Source organism: Saccoglossus kowalevskii, chromosome 4 (genome assembly GCF_978046115.1).
Source record: "Saccoglossus kowalevskii chromosome 4, keSacKowa6.1, whole genome shotgun sequence".
Taxonomy (NCBI): Eukaryota; Metazoa; Hemichordata; class Enteropneusta; family Harrimaniidae; genus Saccoglossus; species Saccoglossus kowalevskii.
This window is the reverse complement of record NC_140644.1, coordinates 28,853,547-28,870,063: the sequence shown is the minus strand read 5'-3', so window position 1 is coordinate 28,870,063 and position 16,517 is coordinate 28,853,547. Positions and strand designations below refer to the sequence as shown.

At 37.8% G+C, this 16,517-nt stretch overlaps 7 non-coding genes across 7 annotated transcripts; all 7 read left to right on the top strand.

Moving 5' to 3' along the window:
• Positions 1-123: 123 nt before the first annotated feature.
• Positions 124-223, top strand: TRNAI-UAU (transfer RNA isoleucine (anticodon UAU)). Its single transcript has 2 exons — positions 124-161; positions 188-223. It is a non-coding gene; the product is annotated as a tRNA-Ile (tRNA).
• Positions 224-2,517: 2,294 nt separating this feature from the next.
• TRNAI-UAU (transfer RNA isoleucine (anticodon UAU)) lies at positions 2,518-2,617 on the top strand. The gene is made up of 2 exons: positions 2,518-2,555; positions 2,582-2,617. It is a non-coding gene; the product is annotated as a tRNA-Ile (tRNA).
• Positions 2,618-6,411: 3,794 nt separating this feature from the next.
• Positions 6,412-6,511, top strand: TRNAI-UAU (transfer RNA isoleucine (anticodon UAU)). The gene is made up of 2 exons: positions 6,412-6,449; positions 6,476-6,511. It is a non-coding gene; the product is annotated as a tRNA-Ile (tRNA).
• Positions 6,512-7,887: 1,376 nt separating this feature from the next.
• TRNAI-UAU (transfer RNA isoleucine (anticodon UAU)) lies at positions 7,888-7,987 on the top strand. Its single transcript has 2 exons — positions 7,888-7,925; positions 7,952-7,987. It is a non-coding gene; the product is annotated as a tRNA-Ile (tRNA).
• Positions 7,988-11,028: 3,041 nt separating this feature from the next.
• On the top strand, positions 11,029-11,128 carry TRNAI-UAU (transfer RNA isoleucine (anticodon UAU)). The gene is made up of 2 exons: positions 11,029-11,066; positions 11,093-11,128. It is a non-coding gene; the product is annotated as a tRNA-Ile (tRNA).
• A 1,843-nt stretch (positions 11,129-12,971) lies between these two features.
• Positions 12,972-13,071, top strand: TRNAI-UAU (transfer RNA isoleucine (anticodon UAU)). Its single transcript has 2 exons — positions 12,972-13,009; positions 13,036-13,071. It is a non-coding gene; the product is annotated as a tRNA-Ile (tRNA).
• Positions 13,072-16,112: 3,041 nt separating this feature from the next.
• On the top strand, positions 16,113-16,212 carry TRNAI-UAU (transfer RNA isoleucine (anticodon UAU)). Its single transcript has 2 exons — positions 16,113-16,150; positions 16,177-16,212. It is a non-coding gene; the product is annotated as a tRNA-Ile (tRNA).
• The last annotated feature ends 305 nt before the right edge of the window (positions 16,213-16,517 follow it).

Below are 16,517 nucleotides of genomic sequence, written 5' to 3'. Positions count from 1 at the left end.
TATGAACCGTCAAATTTAAATAAAGAAAACTAATATTAAAATTCCACGATATTTCTGACGCAAGTTGTATTGAACAAAATGCGGTTATACTATTGAAAGTGCACTCAATTGTTTGTTTCATCTTTCCCAGTGGCACAATCGGTTAGCGCGCCGTACTTATATGGCAGTACTGCTCTGTTACTGAGTAATGCGGAGGTTGTGAGTTCGAGCCTCACCTGGGGAATGAGTATGTTTTGAATCCACGAATTGGAGAATAAAAGTGTTCCCACAACAAATATTTTCGACTAAAAACGGCCATATGCCCTGAAAGAATCGAACAGAGCTTGACATGTATGAATAATTTATTGGGCTTAAAAGAAAAACGTGTCAAATTTAGTTATAGCCATAACTTTTTTAGCGCGGAAGTTGCCAACAAATGTAAAAAAAAATCGTGAATTTCATAGATTCGAATAAAATAAAGCAAGCGATTGATAAGGATGATTATTAATATTTTCCCCGATGCTCTTCGATTTTTTAGGGGTTATCGTGAGAAGAGCCCTTGTTGGAAGAAATCAATCCGTCATAACCTCTCTTTGAACAATTGCTTCATCAAGAGTCCTCGTAGTATACATGACCTGACTCACGGTCATTTCTGGAGACTAGCAGAGGGTTGGAAAGAAATGTTTGCTGAAAGCGACTTCCGCCGCCGTCGTCGAGGATATAAGAAATCCAATAACCACGAGTTTATAACAACTAACAGCCAAGCGAACGAGGATTATATTGCGCGATATAAACCTGAAAGCACGCCGTCGTCGGTGGAGTTATGCAAGAAAAAGACGCCAAATTACGTTTCCTCGATTACACATAGCGAGAGAACACAAGAAAGACATGTAAACGGAAATGAGTTTAGTGACTTTAGTATTGCCAAAATACTACGTTGTCAGTCGAAACGAAAAGCCGGACACTGTGATGTATTGGATAATAAAAGGATTAAACGTGTTGGACGTATTGTTAGTAATGTCACAAAAGACACTGCGCGTGACATTCCTGGCCAATCTTTCAATGCAAGTAGTCAGATATCTTCAATTCGAGTCATTTTGTATTACCCACCAGTTTCAAGAAAGTTTTAATAATAAACCGTGCTGTTAAATATCAGCTACGTATGAGTGTATTTGTTCTGTATATGTATTACTTTAAACTTATATTCGTACAATTATATAAGAACCGTCAAATTTAAATAAAGAAAACTAATATTAAAATTCCACGATATTTCTGACGCAAGTGGTATTGAACAAAATGCGGTTATACTATTGAAAGTGCACTCAATTGTTTGTTTCATCTTTCCCAGTGGCACAATCGGTTAGCGCGCCTTACTTATATGGCAGTACTGCTCTGTTACTGAGTAATGCGGAGGTTGTGAGTTCGAGCCTCACCTGGGGAATGAGTATGTTTTGAATCCACGAATTGGAGAATAAAAGTGTTCCCACAACAAATATTTTCGACTAAAAACGGCCATATGCCCTGAAAGAATCGAACAGAGCTTGACATGTATGAATAATTTATTGGGCTTAAAAGAAAAACGTGTCAAATTTAGTTATAGCCATAACTTTTTTAGCGCGGATGTTGCCAACAAATGTAAAAAAAAATCGTGAATTTCATAGATTCGAATAAAATAAAGCAAGCGATTGATAAGGATGATTATTAATATTTTCCCCGATGCTCTTCGATTTTTTAGGGGTTATCGTGAGAAGAGCCCTTGCTGGAAGAAATCAATCCGTCATAACCTCTCTTTGAACAATTGCTTCATCAAGAGTCCTCGTAGTATACATGACCTGACTCACGGTCATTTCTGGAGACTAGCAGAGGGTTGGAAAGAAATGTTTGCTGAAAGCGACTTCCGCCGCCGTCGTCGAGGATATAAGAAATCCAATAACCACGAGTTTATAACAACTAACAGCCAAGCGAACGAGGATTATATTGCGCGATATAAACCTGAAAGCACGCCGTCGTCGGTGGAGTCATGCAAGAAAAAGACGCCAAATTACGTTTCCTTGATTACACATAGCGAGAGAACACAAGAAAGACATGTAAACGGAAATGAGTTTAGTGACTTTAGTATTGCCAAAATACTACGTTGTCAGTCGAAACGAAAAGCCGGACACTGTGATGTATTGGGTAATAAAAGGATTAAACGTGTTGGACGTGTTGTTAGTAATGTCACAAAAGACACTGAGCGTGACATTCCTGGCCAATTTTTCAATGCAAGTAGTCAGATATCTTCAATTCGAGTCATTTTGTATTACCCACCAGTTTCAAGAAAGTTTTAATAATAAACCGTGCTGCTAAATATCAGCTACGTGTGAGTGTATTTGTTCTGTATATGTATTACTTTTAACTTATATTCGTACAATTATATATGAACCGTCAAATTTAAATAAAGAGAACTAATATTAAAATTCCACGAGATTTCTGACGCAAGTTGTATTGAACAAAATGCGGTTATACTATTGAAAGTGCACTCAATTGTTTGTTTCATCTTCCCCAGTGGCACAATCGGTTAGCGCGCCGTACTTATATGGCAGTACTGCTCTGTTACTGAGTAATGCGGAGGTTGTGAGTTCGAGCCTCACCTGGGGAATGAGTATGTTTTGAATCCACGAATTGGAGAATAATTGAATCGAAACATTTCCAAATCGCAAATTCCATTCGCGATCCAATCTCCAGCATTTATTTTATATAATTTAAATGACATCGATCGCCATTTTTTATTGTCACAAAATTGAAAATACCTAGAATTTGAGTCAAACACCTGTTTAACCCGACTCAATTAAAATGGATAAATGGCATCACAGCTTGCGTATATATCTAACGATAATTGCATGCAATCCTGTGAAGTGCTGTTTTTTACTTATTTATTTACCCAGTGGTTACAAAGCCTGCTAAAAACGTCCAGTGGTGATGCATTATTCAAGTAGAATAATAGATGTCATTGACTTGCTTAAGGCGGTTATATAATTTTACGATTTTGAGGGCGCTGTTAAGCAGACTGTTTGTTGGAGCGCCATCTTGTGATCGTTTACTGATTGGCATATTGAAATCACGAATGATCTATGCTCATTTCATGAATGACATTCAATAATTTTCACGCACATTACATTTCATTTATGCATGCTATAAAACAATACCCCAATACACTTTATATAGATTATGTAACAGGTGAGGTATTTATGAAAGTGCGAAGCACATGTTATTACGGATATCACAATAGGTGAATTTGTTCGATTATCGCCAATAAGTGCTGATTGTAATTAGGGGTTAATGGCATTTGATTTCCTGCTCTCTGATTGGGTTATTTTGAATAATATGCAGATTTCAAGGTGACTTAAGTTCTACCTTGTTTACTCAAACCATTCTTAAATTCACAAAAAATACATCATTCGAGATGACGATGCACAATCCAAGAGGTAACGTAATGTATGCTGCAGATGTTTACTCACGCATACAGCATATGTATGCCAATCCACCGTATACCAGTAATTTCAACTCTCACAGTACATTGTTATGCGTAGACCGACCGCCGTATAGCCACGTAGCACTTATCGTCTTGGCTATAAGGTCAAACGCGGAACAGAGGGCTACATTGAAAGATATCTACCGCTATATAGAGACAACTTTTCCGTATTATCGGGTGAAGAGCCCTGGCTGGAAGAATTCAATCCGTCAAAACCTCTCTGTAAACAATTGCTTCATCAAGAGTCCTCGTAGTATACATGACCTGACTCACGGTCGTTTCTGGAGACTAGCGGAGGGTTGGAAAGAAATGTTTTCTGAAAGCGACTTCCGCCGTCGTCGTCGAGGATATAAGAAATCCAATAACCACGAGTTTATAACAACGAACAGCCAAGCGAACGAGGATTATATTACCCGATATAAACCTGAAAGCACGTCGTCGTCGGTGGAGTCATGCAAGAAACATATGCCAAATTACGTTTCCTCGATTACACGTAGCGAGAGAACACAAGAAAGACATGTAAACGGAAAACAGTTTAGTGACTTTAGTATTGCCAAAATACTGAGCTGTCAGCCGAAACGAAAAGCCGGCCACTGTGATGTATCGGACAATAAAAGGATTAAACATGTTGGACGTATTGTTCGTAATGACACAAAAGACTCTGCGCGTGACATTCCTGGTCAATCTTTCAATGCAAGTAGTCAGATTTCTTCAAGTCGAGTCATTTTGTATTACCCACCAGTTTCAAGAAAGTTTTAATAATAAACCGTGCTGCTAAATATCAGCTACGTATGAGTGTATTTGTTCTGTATATGTATTACTTTAAACTTATATTCGTACAATTATATATGAACCGTCAAATTTAAAATAAAGAGAACTAATATTAAAATTCCACGACATTTCTGACGCAAGTTGTATTAAACAAAATGCGGTTATCCTATTGAAAGTGCACTCAATGGGTTGTTTCATCTTCCCCAGTGGCACAATCGGTTAGAGCGCCCTACTTATATGGCAGTACTGCTCTGTTACTGAGTAATGCGTAATGCGAAGGTTGTGAGTTCGAGCCTCACCTGTGGAATGAGTATGTTTTGGATCCACGAATTGGAGAACAATTGAATCGAAACATTTCCAAATCGCAAATTCCATTCGCAATCCAATCTCCAGCATTTATTTCATCTAATTTAAATGACATCGATCGCCACTTTTATGGTCACAAAATTGCAAATACGTCGAATTTGAGTTAAACACCTGATTAACCCGATTCAATTAAAATGGATAAATGGCATCACAGCTGACGTATAAATCTAACGATAATTGCTTGCAATCCTGTGAAGTGCTGTTTTTTACTTATTTATTTACCCAGTGTTTACAAAGCCTGCTAAAAACGTCCAGTGGTGATGCATTATTCAGGTAGAAGAATGGATGTCACTGACTTGCTTAAGACGGTTATATAATTCTACGATTTTGAGGGCGCTGTTAAGCAGACTGTTTGTTGGAGCGCCATCTTGTGATCGTTTACTGATTGGCATATTGAAATCACGGATGATCTATGCTCATTTCATGAATGACATTCAATAATTTTCACGTACATTACATTTCATTTATGCATGCTATAAAACAATAACCCAATACACTTTATATAGATTATGTAACAGGTGAGGTATTTATGAAAGTGCGAAGCACATGTTATTACGGATATCACAATAGGTGAATTTCTTCGGTTATCGCCAATAAGTGCTGAATTGTAATTAGGGGTTAATGGCATTTGATTTCCTGCTCTCTGATTGGGTTATTTTGAATAATATGCAGATTTCAAGGTGACTTAACGTCTACCTTGTTGACTCAAACCATTCTTAAATTCACAAAAAATACATCATTCGAGATGACGATGCACAATCCAAGAGGTAACGTAATGTATGCTGCAGATGTTTACTCACGCATACAGTATATGTATGCCAATCCACCTTATACCAGTAATTTCAACTCTCACAGTACATTGTCATGCGTAGACCGACCGCCGTATAGCTTCGTAGCACTTATCGTCTTGGCTATAAGGTCAAACGCGGAACAGAGGGCTACATTGAAAGATATCTACCGCTATATAGAGACACCTTTTCCGTATTATCGGGTGAAGAGCCCTGGCTGGAAGAATTCAATCCGTCAAAACCTCTCTGTAAAAAATTGCTTCATCAAGAGTCCTCGTAGTATACATGACCTGACTCACGGTCATTTCTGGAGACTAGCAGAGGGTTGGAAAGAAATGTTTGCTGAAAGCGACTTCCGCCGCTGTCGTCGAGGATATTAGAAATCCAATAACCACGAGTTTATAACAACTAACAGCCAAGCGAACGAGGATTATATTGCGCGATATAAACCTGAAAGCACGCCGTCGTCGGTGGAGTCATGCAAGAAAAAGACGCCAAATTACGTTTCCTTGATTACACATAGCGAGAGAACACAAGAAAGACATGTAAACGGAAATGAGTTTAGTGACTTTAGTATTGCCAAAATACTACGTTGTCAGTCGAAACGAAAAGCCGGACACTGTGATGTATTGGATAATAAAAGGATTAAACGTGTTGGACGTATTGTTAGTAATGTCACAAAAGACACTGAGCGTGACATTCCTGGCCAATTTTTCAATGCAAGTAGTCAGATATCTTCAATTCGAGTCATTTTGTATTACCCACCAGTTTCAAGAAAGTTTTAATAATAAACCGTGCTGCTAAATATCAGCTACGTGTGAGTGTATTTGTTCTGTATATGTATTACTTTTAACTTATATTCGTACAATTATATATGAACCGTCAAATTTAAATAAAGAGAACAAATATTAAAATTCCACGAGATTTCTGACGCAAGTTGTATTGAACAAAATGCGGTTATACTATTGAAAGTGCACTCAATTGTTTGTTTCATCTTCCCCAGTGGCACAATCGGTTAGCGCGCCGTACTTATATGGCAGTACTGCTCTGTTACTGAGTAATGCGGAGGTTGTGAGTTCGAGCCTCACCTGGGGAATGAGTATGTTTTGAATCCACGAATTGGAGAATAATTGAATCGAAACATTTCCAAATCGCAAATTCCATTCGCGATCCAATCTCCAGCATTTATTTTATATAATTTAAATGACATCGATCGCCATTTTTATTGTCACAAAATTGAAAATACCTAGAATTTGAGTCAAACACCTGTTTAACCCGACTCAATTAAAATGGATAAATGGCATCACAGCTTGCGTATATATCTAACGATAATTGCGTGCAATCCTGTGAAGTGCTGTTTTTTACTTATTTATTTACCCAGTGGTTACAAAGCCTGCTAAAAACGTCCAGTGGTGATGCATTATTCAAGTAGAATAATAGATGTCATTGACTTGCTTAAGGCGGTTATATAATTCTACTATTTTGAGGGCGCTGTTAAGCAGACTGTTTGTTGGAGCGCCATCTTGTGATCGTTTACTGATTGGCATATTGAAATTTCGGATGATCTATGTTCATTTCAAGAATGATATTCAATAATTTTCACGTATATTACATTTCATTCATCCATGCTATAAAACAATAACCCAATACACTTTATATAGATTATGTAACAGGTGAGGTATTTATGAAAGTGCGAAGCACATGTTAATACGGATATCACAATAGGTGAATTTGTTCGATTATCGCCAATAAGTGCTGATTGTAATTAGGGGTTAATGGCATTTGATTTCCTGCTCTCTGATTCTCTGAAATGTTTGCTGAAAGCGACTTCCGCCGCCGTCGTCGAGGATATAAGAAATCCAATAACCACGAGTTTATAACAACTAACAGCCAAGCGAACGAGGATTATATTGCGCGATATAAACCTGAAAGCACGCCGTCGTCGATGGAGTCATGCAAGAAAAAGACGCCAAATTACGTTTCCTCGATTACACATAGCGAGAGAACACAAGAAATACATGTAAACGGAAATGAGTTTAGTGACTTTAGTATTGCCAAAATACTACGTTGTCAGTCGAAACGAAAAGCCGGACACTGTGATGTATCGAACAATAAAAGGATTAAACGTGTAGGACGTATTGTTAGTAATGTCACAAAAGACACTGCGCGTGACATTCCTGGCCAATCTTTCAATGCAAGTAGTCAGATATCTTCAATTCGAGTCATTTTGTATTACCCACCAGTTTCAAGAAAGTTTTAATAATAAACCGTGCTGCTAAATATCAGCTACGTATGAGTGTATTTCTTCTGTATATGTATTACTTTTAACTTATATTCGAGCAATTATATATGAACCGTCAAATTCAAAATAAAGAGAACTAATATTAAAATTCCACGATATTTCTGACGCAAGTTGTATTGAACAAAATGCGGTTATACTATTGAAAGTGCACTCAATTGTTTGTTTCATCTTCCCCAGTGGCACAATCGGTTAGCGCGCCGTACTTATATGGCAGTACTGCTCTGTTACTGAGTAATGCGGAGGTTGTGAGTTCGAGCCTCACCTGGGGAATGAGTATGTTTTGAATCCACGAATTGGAGAATAATTGAATCGAAACATTTCCAAATCGCAAATTCCATTCGCGATCCAATCTCTAGCATTTAGTTTCATCTAATTTAAATGACATCGATCGCCATTTATATGGTCGCAAAATTGCAAATACGTCGAATTTGAGTTAAACACCTGCTTAACCCGACTCAATTAAAATGGATAAATGGCATCACAGCTGACGTATAAATCTAACGATAATTGCTTGCAATCCTGTGAAGTGCTGTTTTTTACTTATTTATTTACCCAGTGTTTACAAAGCCTGCTAAAAACGTCCAGTGGTGATGCATTATTCAGGTAGAAGAATAGATGTCATTGACTTGCTTAAGACGGTTATATAATTCTACTATTTTGAGGGCGCTGTTAAGCAGACTGTTTGTTGGAGCGCCATCTTGTGATCGTTTACTGATTGGCAAATTGAAATTACGGATGATCTATGTTCATTTCAAGAATGATATTCAATAATTTTCGCGTACATTACATGTCATTCATCCATGCTATAAAACAATAACCCAATACAGTTTATATAGATTATGTAACAAGTGAGATATTTATGAAAGTGCAAATCACATGATATTACGGATAACACAATAGGTAAATTTGTTCGATTATCGCCATTAAGTGCTGTATTTTAATTAGGGGTTAATGCCATTTGTTTTCCTGCTCTCTGATTGGGTTATTTTGAATAATATGCAGATTTCAAGGTGACATATGTTCTACCTTGTTGACTCAAGCCATTCTTAAATTCACAAAAATTACATCATTCGAGATGACGATGCACAATCCAAGAGGTAACTTAATGTATGCTGCAGATATTTACTCACGCACACAGTATATGTATGCCAATCCACCGTATACCAGTAATTTCAACTCTCACAATAGATTGTCATGCATAGACCGACCGCCGTATAGCTTCGTAGCACTTATCGTCTTGGCTATAAGGTCATACGCGGAACAGAGGGCTACATTGAAAGATATCTACCGCTATATAGAGACAACTTTTCCGTATTATCGTGAGAAGAGCCCTTGCTGGAAGAAATCAATCCGCCATAACCTCTCTTTGAACAATTGCTTCATCAAGAGTCCTCGTAGTATACATGACCTGACTCACGGTCATTTCTGGAGACTAGCAGAGGGTTGGAAAGAAATGTTTGCTGAAAGCGACTTCCGCCGCCGTCGTCGAGGATATAAGAAATCCAATAGCCACGAGTTTATAACAACTAACAGCCAAGCGAACGAGGATTATATTGCGCGATATAAACCTGAAAGCACGCCGTCGTCGGTGGAGTCATGCAAGAAAAAGACGCCAAATTACGTTTCCTCGATTACACATAGCGAGAGAACACAAGAAAGACATGTAAACGGAAATGAGTTTAGTGACTTTAGTATTGCCAAAATACTACGTTGTCAGTCGAAACGAAAAGCCGGACACTGTGATGTATTGGGTAATAAAAGGATTAAACGTGTTGGACGTATTGTTAGTAATGTCACAAAAGACACTGCGCGTGACATTCCTGGCCAATCTTTCAATGCAAGTAGTCAGATATCTTCAATTCGAGTCATTTTGTATTACCCACCAGTTTCAAGAAAGTTTTAATAATAAACCGTGTTGTTAAATATCAGCTACGTATGAGTGTATTTGTTCTGTATATGTATTACTTTAAACTTATATTCGTACAATTATATATGAACCGTCAAATTTAAATAAAGAAAACTAATATTAAAATTCCACGATATTTCTGACGCAAGTTGTATTGAACAAAATGCGGTTATACTATTGAAAGTGCACTCAATTGTTTGTTTCATCTTTCCCAGTGGCACAATCGGTTAGCGCGCCGTACTTATATGGCAGTACTGCTCTGTTACTGAGTAATGCGGAGGTTGTGAGTTCGAGCCTCACCTGTGGAATGAGTATGTTTTGAATCCACGAATTGGAGAATAAAAGTGTTCCCACAACATATATTTTCGACTAAAAACGGCCATATGCCCTGACAGAATCGAACAGAGCTTGACATGTATGAATAATTTATTGGGCTTAAAAGAAAAACGTGTCAAATTTAGTTATAGCCATAACTTTTTTAGCGCGGAAGTTGCCAACAAATGTAAAAAAAAATCGTGAATTTCATAGATTCGAATAAAATAAAGCAAGCGATTGATAAGGAGGATTATTAATATTTTCCCCGATGCTCTTCGAATTTTTAGGGGTTATCGTGAGAAGAGCCCTTGCTGGAAGAAATCAATCCGTCATAACCTTTCTTTGAACAATTGCTTCATCAAGAGTCCTCGTAGTATACATGACCTGACTCACGGTCATTTCTGGAGACTAGCAGAGGGTTTAAAAGAAATGTTTGCTGAAAGCGACTTCCGCCGCCGTCGTCGAGGATATAAGAAATCCAATAACCACGAGTTTATAACAACTAACAGCCAAGCGAACGAGGATTATATTGCGCGATATAAACCTGAAAGCACGCCGTCGTCGGTGGAGTTATGCAAGAAAAAGACGCCAAATTACGTTTCCTCGATTACACATAGCGAGAGAACACAAGAAAGACATGTAAACGGAAATGAGTTTAGTGACTTTAGTATTGCCAAAATACTACGTTGTCAGTCGAAACGAAAAGCCGGACACTGTGATGTATTGGATAATAAAAGGATTAAACGTGTTGGACGTATTGTTAGTAATGTCACAAAAGACACTGCGCGTGACATTCCTGGCCAATCTTTCAATGCAAGTAGTCAGATATCTTTAATTCGAGTTATTTTGTATTACCCACCAGTTTCAAGAAAGTTTTAATAATAAACCGTGCTGCTAAATATCAGCTACGTGTGAGTGTATTTGTTCTGTATATGTATTACTTTTAACTTATATTCGTACAATTATATATGAACCGTCAAATTTAAATAAAGAGAACTAATATTAAAATTCCACGAGATTTCTGACGCAAGTTGTATTGAACAAAATGCGGTTATACTATTGAAAGTGCACTCAATTGTTTGTTTCATCTTCCCCAGTGGCACAATCGGTTAGCGCGCCGTACTTATATGGCAGTACTGCTCTGTTACTGAGTAATGCGGAGGTTGTGAGTTCGAGCCTCACCTGGGGAATGAGTATGTTTTGAATCCACGAATTGGAGAATAATTGAATCGAAACATTTCCAAATCGCAAATTCCATTCGCGGTCCAATCTCCAGCATTTATTTTATCTAATTTAAATGACATCGATCGCCATTTTTATTGTCACAAAATTGCAAATACCTAGAATTTGAGTCAAACACCTGTTTAACCCGACTCAATTAAAATGGATAAATGGCATCACAGCTTGCGTATATATCTAACGATAATTGCATGCAATCCTGTGAAGTGCTGTTTTTTACTTATTTATTTACCCAGTGGTTACAAAGCCTGCTAAAAACGTCCAGTGGTGATGCATTATTCAAGTAGAATAATAGATGTCATTGACTTGCTTAAGACGGTTATATAATTTTACGATTTTGAGGGCGCTGATAAGCAGACTGTTTGTTGGAGCGCCATCTTGTGATCGTTTACTGATTGGCATATTGTAATCACGGATGATCTATGCTCATTTCATGAATGACATTCAATAATTTTCACGCACATTACATTTCATTTATGCATGCTATAAAACAATAACCCAATACACTTTATATAGATTATGTAACAGGTGAGGTATTTATGAAAGTGCGAAGCACATGTTATTACGGATATCACAATAGGTGAATTTGTTGGATTATCGCCAATAAGTGCTGATTGTAATTAGGGGTTAATGGCATTTGATTTCCTGCTCTTTGATTGGGTTATTTTGAATAATATGCAGATTTCAAGGTGACTTAAGTTCTACCTTGTTTACTCAAACCATTCTTAAATTCACAAAAAATACATCATTCGAGATGACGATCCACAATCCAAGAGGTAACGTAATGTATGCTGCAGATGTTTACTCACGCATACAGCATATGTATGCCAATCCACCGTATACCAGTAATTTCAACTCTCACAGTACATTGTTATGCGTAGACCGACCGCCGTATAGCCACGTAGCACTTATCGTCTTGGCTATAAGGTCAAACGCGGAACAGAGGGCTACATTGAAAGATATCTACCGCTATATAGAGACAACTTTGCCGTATTATCGGGTGAAGAGCCCTGGCTGGAAGAATTCAATCCGTCAAAACCTCTCTGTAAACAATTGCTTCATCAAGAGTCCTCGTAGTATACATGACCTGACTCACGGTCGTTTCTGGAGACTAGCGGAGGGTTGGAAAGAAATGTTTTCTGAAAGCGACTTCCGCCGTCGTCGTCGAGGATATAAGAAATCCAATAACCACGAGTTTATAACAACGAACAGCCAAGCGAACGAGGATTATATTACCCGATATAAACCTGAAAGCACGTCGTCGTCGGTGGAGTCATGCAAGAAACATATGCCAAATTACGTTTCCTCGATTACACGTAGCGAGAGAACACAAGAAAGACATGTAAACGGAAAACAGTTTAGTGACTTTAGTATTGCCAAAATACTGAGCTGTCAGCCGAAACGAAAAGCCGGCCACTGTGATGTATCGGACAATAAAAGGATTAAACATGTTGGACGTATTGTTCGTAATGACACAAAAGACTCTGCGCGTGACATTCCTGGTCAATCTTTCAATGCAAGTAGTCAGATTTCTTCAAGTCGAGTCATTTTGTATTACCCACCAGTTTCAAGAAAGTTTTAATAATAAACCGTGCTGCTAAATATCAGCTACGTATGAGTGTATTTGTTCTGTATATGTATTACTTTAAACTTATATTCGTACAATTATATATGAACCGTCAAATTTAAAATAAAGAGAACTAATATTAAAATTCCACGACATTTCTGACGCAAGTTGTATTAAACAAAATGCGGTTATCCTATTGAAAGTGCACTCAATGGGTTGTTTCATCTTCCCCAGTGGCACAATCGGTTAGCGCGCCGTACTTATATGGCAGTACTGCTCTGTTACTGAGTAATGCGGAGGTTGTGAGTTCGAGCCTCACCTGGGGAATGAGTATGTTTTGAATCCACGAATTGGAGAATAATTGAATCGAAACATTTCCAAATCGCAAATTCCATTCGCGATCCAATCTCTAGCATTTAGTTTCATCTAATTTAAATGACATCGATCGCCATTTATATGGTCGCAAAATTGCAAATACGTCGAATTTGAGTTAAACACCTGCTTAACCCGACTCAATTAAAATGGATAAATGGCATCACAGCTGACGTATAAATCTAACGATAATTGCTTGCAATCCTGTGAAGTGCTGTTTTTTACTTATTTATTTACCCAGTGTTTACAAAGCCTGCTAAAAACGTCCAGTGGTGATGCATTATTCAGGTAGAAGAATAGATGTCATTGACTTGCTTAAGACGGTTATATAATTCTACTATTTTGAGGGCGCTGTTAAGCAGACTGTTTGTTGGAGCGCCATCTTGTGATCGTTTACTGATTGGCAAATTGAAATTACGGATGATCTATGTTCATTTCAAGAATGATATTCAATAATTTTCGCGTACATTACATGTCATTCATTCATGCTATAAAACAATAACCCAATACACTTTATATAGATTATGTAACAGGTGAGATATTTATGAAAGTGCAAATCACATGATATTACGGATAACACAATAGGTAAATTTGTTCGATTATCGCCATTAAGTGCTGTATTTTAATTAGGGGTTAATGCCATTTGTTTTCCTGCTCTCTGATTGGGTTATTTTGAATAATATGCAGATTTCAAGGTGACATATGGTCTACCTTGTTGACTCAAGCCATTCTTAAATTCACAAAAATTACATCATTCGAGATGACGATGCACAATCCAAGAGGTAACTTAATGTATGCTGCAGATATTTACTCACACACACAGTATATGTATGCCAATCCACCGTATACCAGTAATTTCAACTCTCACAATAGATTGTCATGCATAGACCGACCGCCGTATAGCTTCGTAGCACTTATCGTCTTGGCTATAAGGTCATACGCGGAACAGAGGGCTACATTGAAAGATATCTACCGCTATATAGAGACAACTTTTCCGTATTATCGTGAGAAGAGCCCTTGCTGGAAGAAATCAATCCGCCATAACCTCTCTTTGAACAATTGCTTCATCAAGAGTCCTCGTAGTATACATGACCTGACTCACGGTCATTTCTGGAGACTAGCAGAGGGTTGGAAAGAAATGTTTGCTGAAAGCGACTTCCGCCGCCGTCGTCGAGGATATAAGAAATCCAATAGCCACGAGTTTATAACAACTAACAGCCAAGCGAACGAGGATTATATTGCGCGATATAAACCTGAAAGCACGCCGTCGTCGGTGGAGTCATGCAAGAAAAAGACGCCAAATTACGTTTCCTCGATTACACATAGCGAGAGAACACAAGAAAGACATGTAAACGGAAATGAGTTTAGTGACTTTAGTATTGCCAAAATACTACGTTGTCAGTCGAAACGAAAAGCCGGACACTGTGATGTATCGGACAATAAAAGGATTAAACGTGTTGGACGTATTGTTAGTAATGTCACAAAAGACACTGCGCGTGACATTCCTGGCCAATCTTTCAATGCAAGTAGTCAGATATCTTCAATTCGAGTCATTTTGTATTACCCACCAGTTTCAAGAAAGTTTTAATAATAAACCGTGTTGTTAAATATCAGCTACGTATGAGTGTATTTGTTCTGTATATGTATTACTTTAAACTTATATTCGTACAATTATATATGAACCGTCAAATTTAAATAAAGAAAACTAATATTAAAATTCCACGATATTTCTGACGCAAGTTGTATTGAACAAAATGCGGTTATACTATTGAAAGTGCACTCAATTGTTTGTTTCATCTTTCCCAGTGGCACAATCGGTTAGCGCGCCGTACTTATATGGCAGTACTGCTCTGTTACTGAGTAATGCGGAGGTTGTGAGTTCGAGCCTCACCTGTGGAATGAGTATGTTTTGAATCCACGAATTGGAGAATAAAAGTGTTCCCACAACAAATATTTTCGACTAAAAACGGTCATATGCCCTGAAAGAATCGAACAGAGCTTGACATGTATGAATAATTTATTGGGCTTAAATGAAAAACGTGTCAAATTTAGTTATAGCCATAACTTTTTTAGCGCGGAAGTTGCCAACAAATGTAAAAAAAAATCGTGAATTTCATAGATTCGAATAAAATAAAGCAAGCGATTGATAAGGATGATTATTAATATTTTCCCCGATGCTCTTCGAATTTTTAGGGGTTATCGTGAGAAGAGCCCTTGCTGGAAGAAATCAATCCGTCATAACCTCTCTTTGAACAATTGCTTCATCAAGAGTCCTCGTAGTATACATGACCTGACTCACGGTCATTTCTGGAGACTAGCAGAGGGTTTAAAAGAAATGTTTGCTGAAAGCGACTTCCGCCGCCGTCGTCGAGGATATAAGAAATCCAATAACCACGAGTTTATAACAACTAACAGCCAAGCGAACGAGGATTATATTGCGCGATATAAACCTGAAAGCACGCCGTCGTCGGTGGAGTCATGCAAGAAAAAGACGCCAAATTACGTTTCCTCGATTACACATAGCGAGAGAACACAAGAAAGACATGTAAACGGAAATGAGTTTAGTGACTTTAGTATTGCCAAAATACTACGTTGTCAGTCGAAACGAAAAGCCGGACACTGTGATGTATTGGATAATAAAAGGATTAAACGTGTTGGACGTATTGTTAGTAATGTCACAAAAGACACTGAGCGTGACATTCCTGGCCAATTTTTCAATGCAAGTAGTCAGATATCTTCAATTCGAGTTATTTTGTATTACCCACCAGTTTCAAGAAAGTTTTAATAATAAACCGTGCTGCTAAATATCAGCTACGTGTGAGTGTATTTGTTCTGTATATGTATTACTTTTAACTTATATTCGTACAATTATATATGAACCGTCAAATTTAAATAAAGAGAACTAATATTAAAATTCCACGAGATTTCTGACGCAAGTTGTATTGAACAAAATGCGGTTATACTATTGAAAGTGCACTCAATTGTTTGTTTCATCTTCCCCAGTGGCACAATCGGTTAGCGCGCCGTACTTATATGGCAGTACTGCTCTGTTACTGAGTAATGCGGAGGTTGTGAGTTCGAGCCTCACCTGGGGAATGAGTATGTTTTGAATCCACGAATTGGAGAATAATTGAATCGAAACATTTCCAAATCGCAAATTCCATTCGCGATCCAATCTCTAGCATTTAGTTTCATCTAATTTAAATGACATCGATCGCCATTTATATGGTCGCAAAATTGCAAATACGTCGAATTTGAGTTAAACACCTGCTTAACCCGACTCAATTAAAATGGATAAATGGCATCACAGCTGACGTATAAATCTAACGATAATTGCTTGCAATCCTGTGAAGTGCTGTTTTTTACTTATTTATTTACCCAGTGTTTACAAAGCCTGCTAA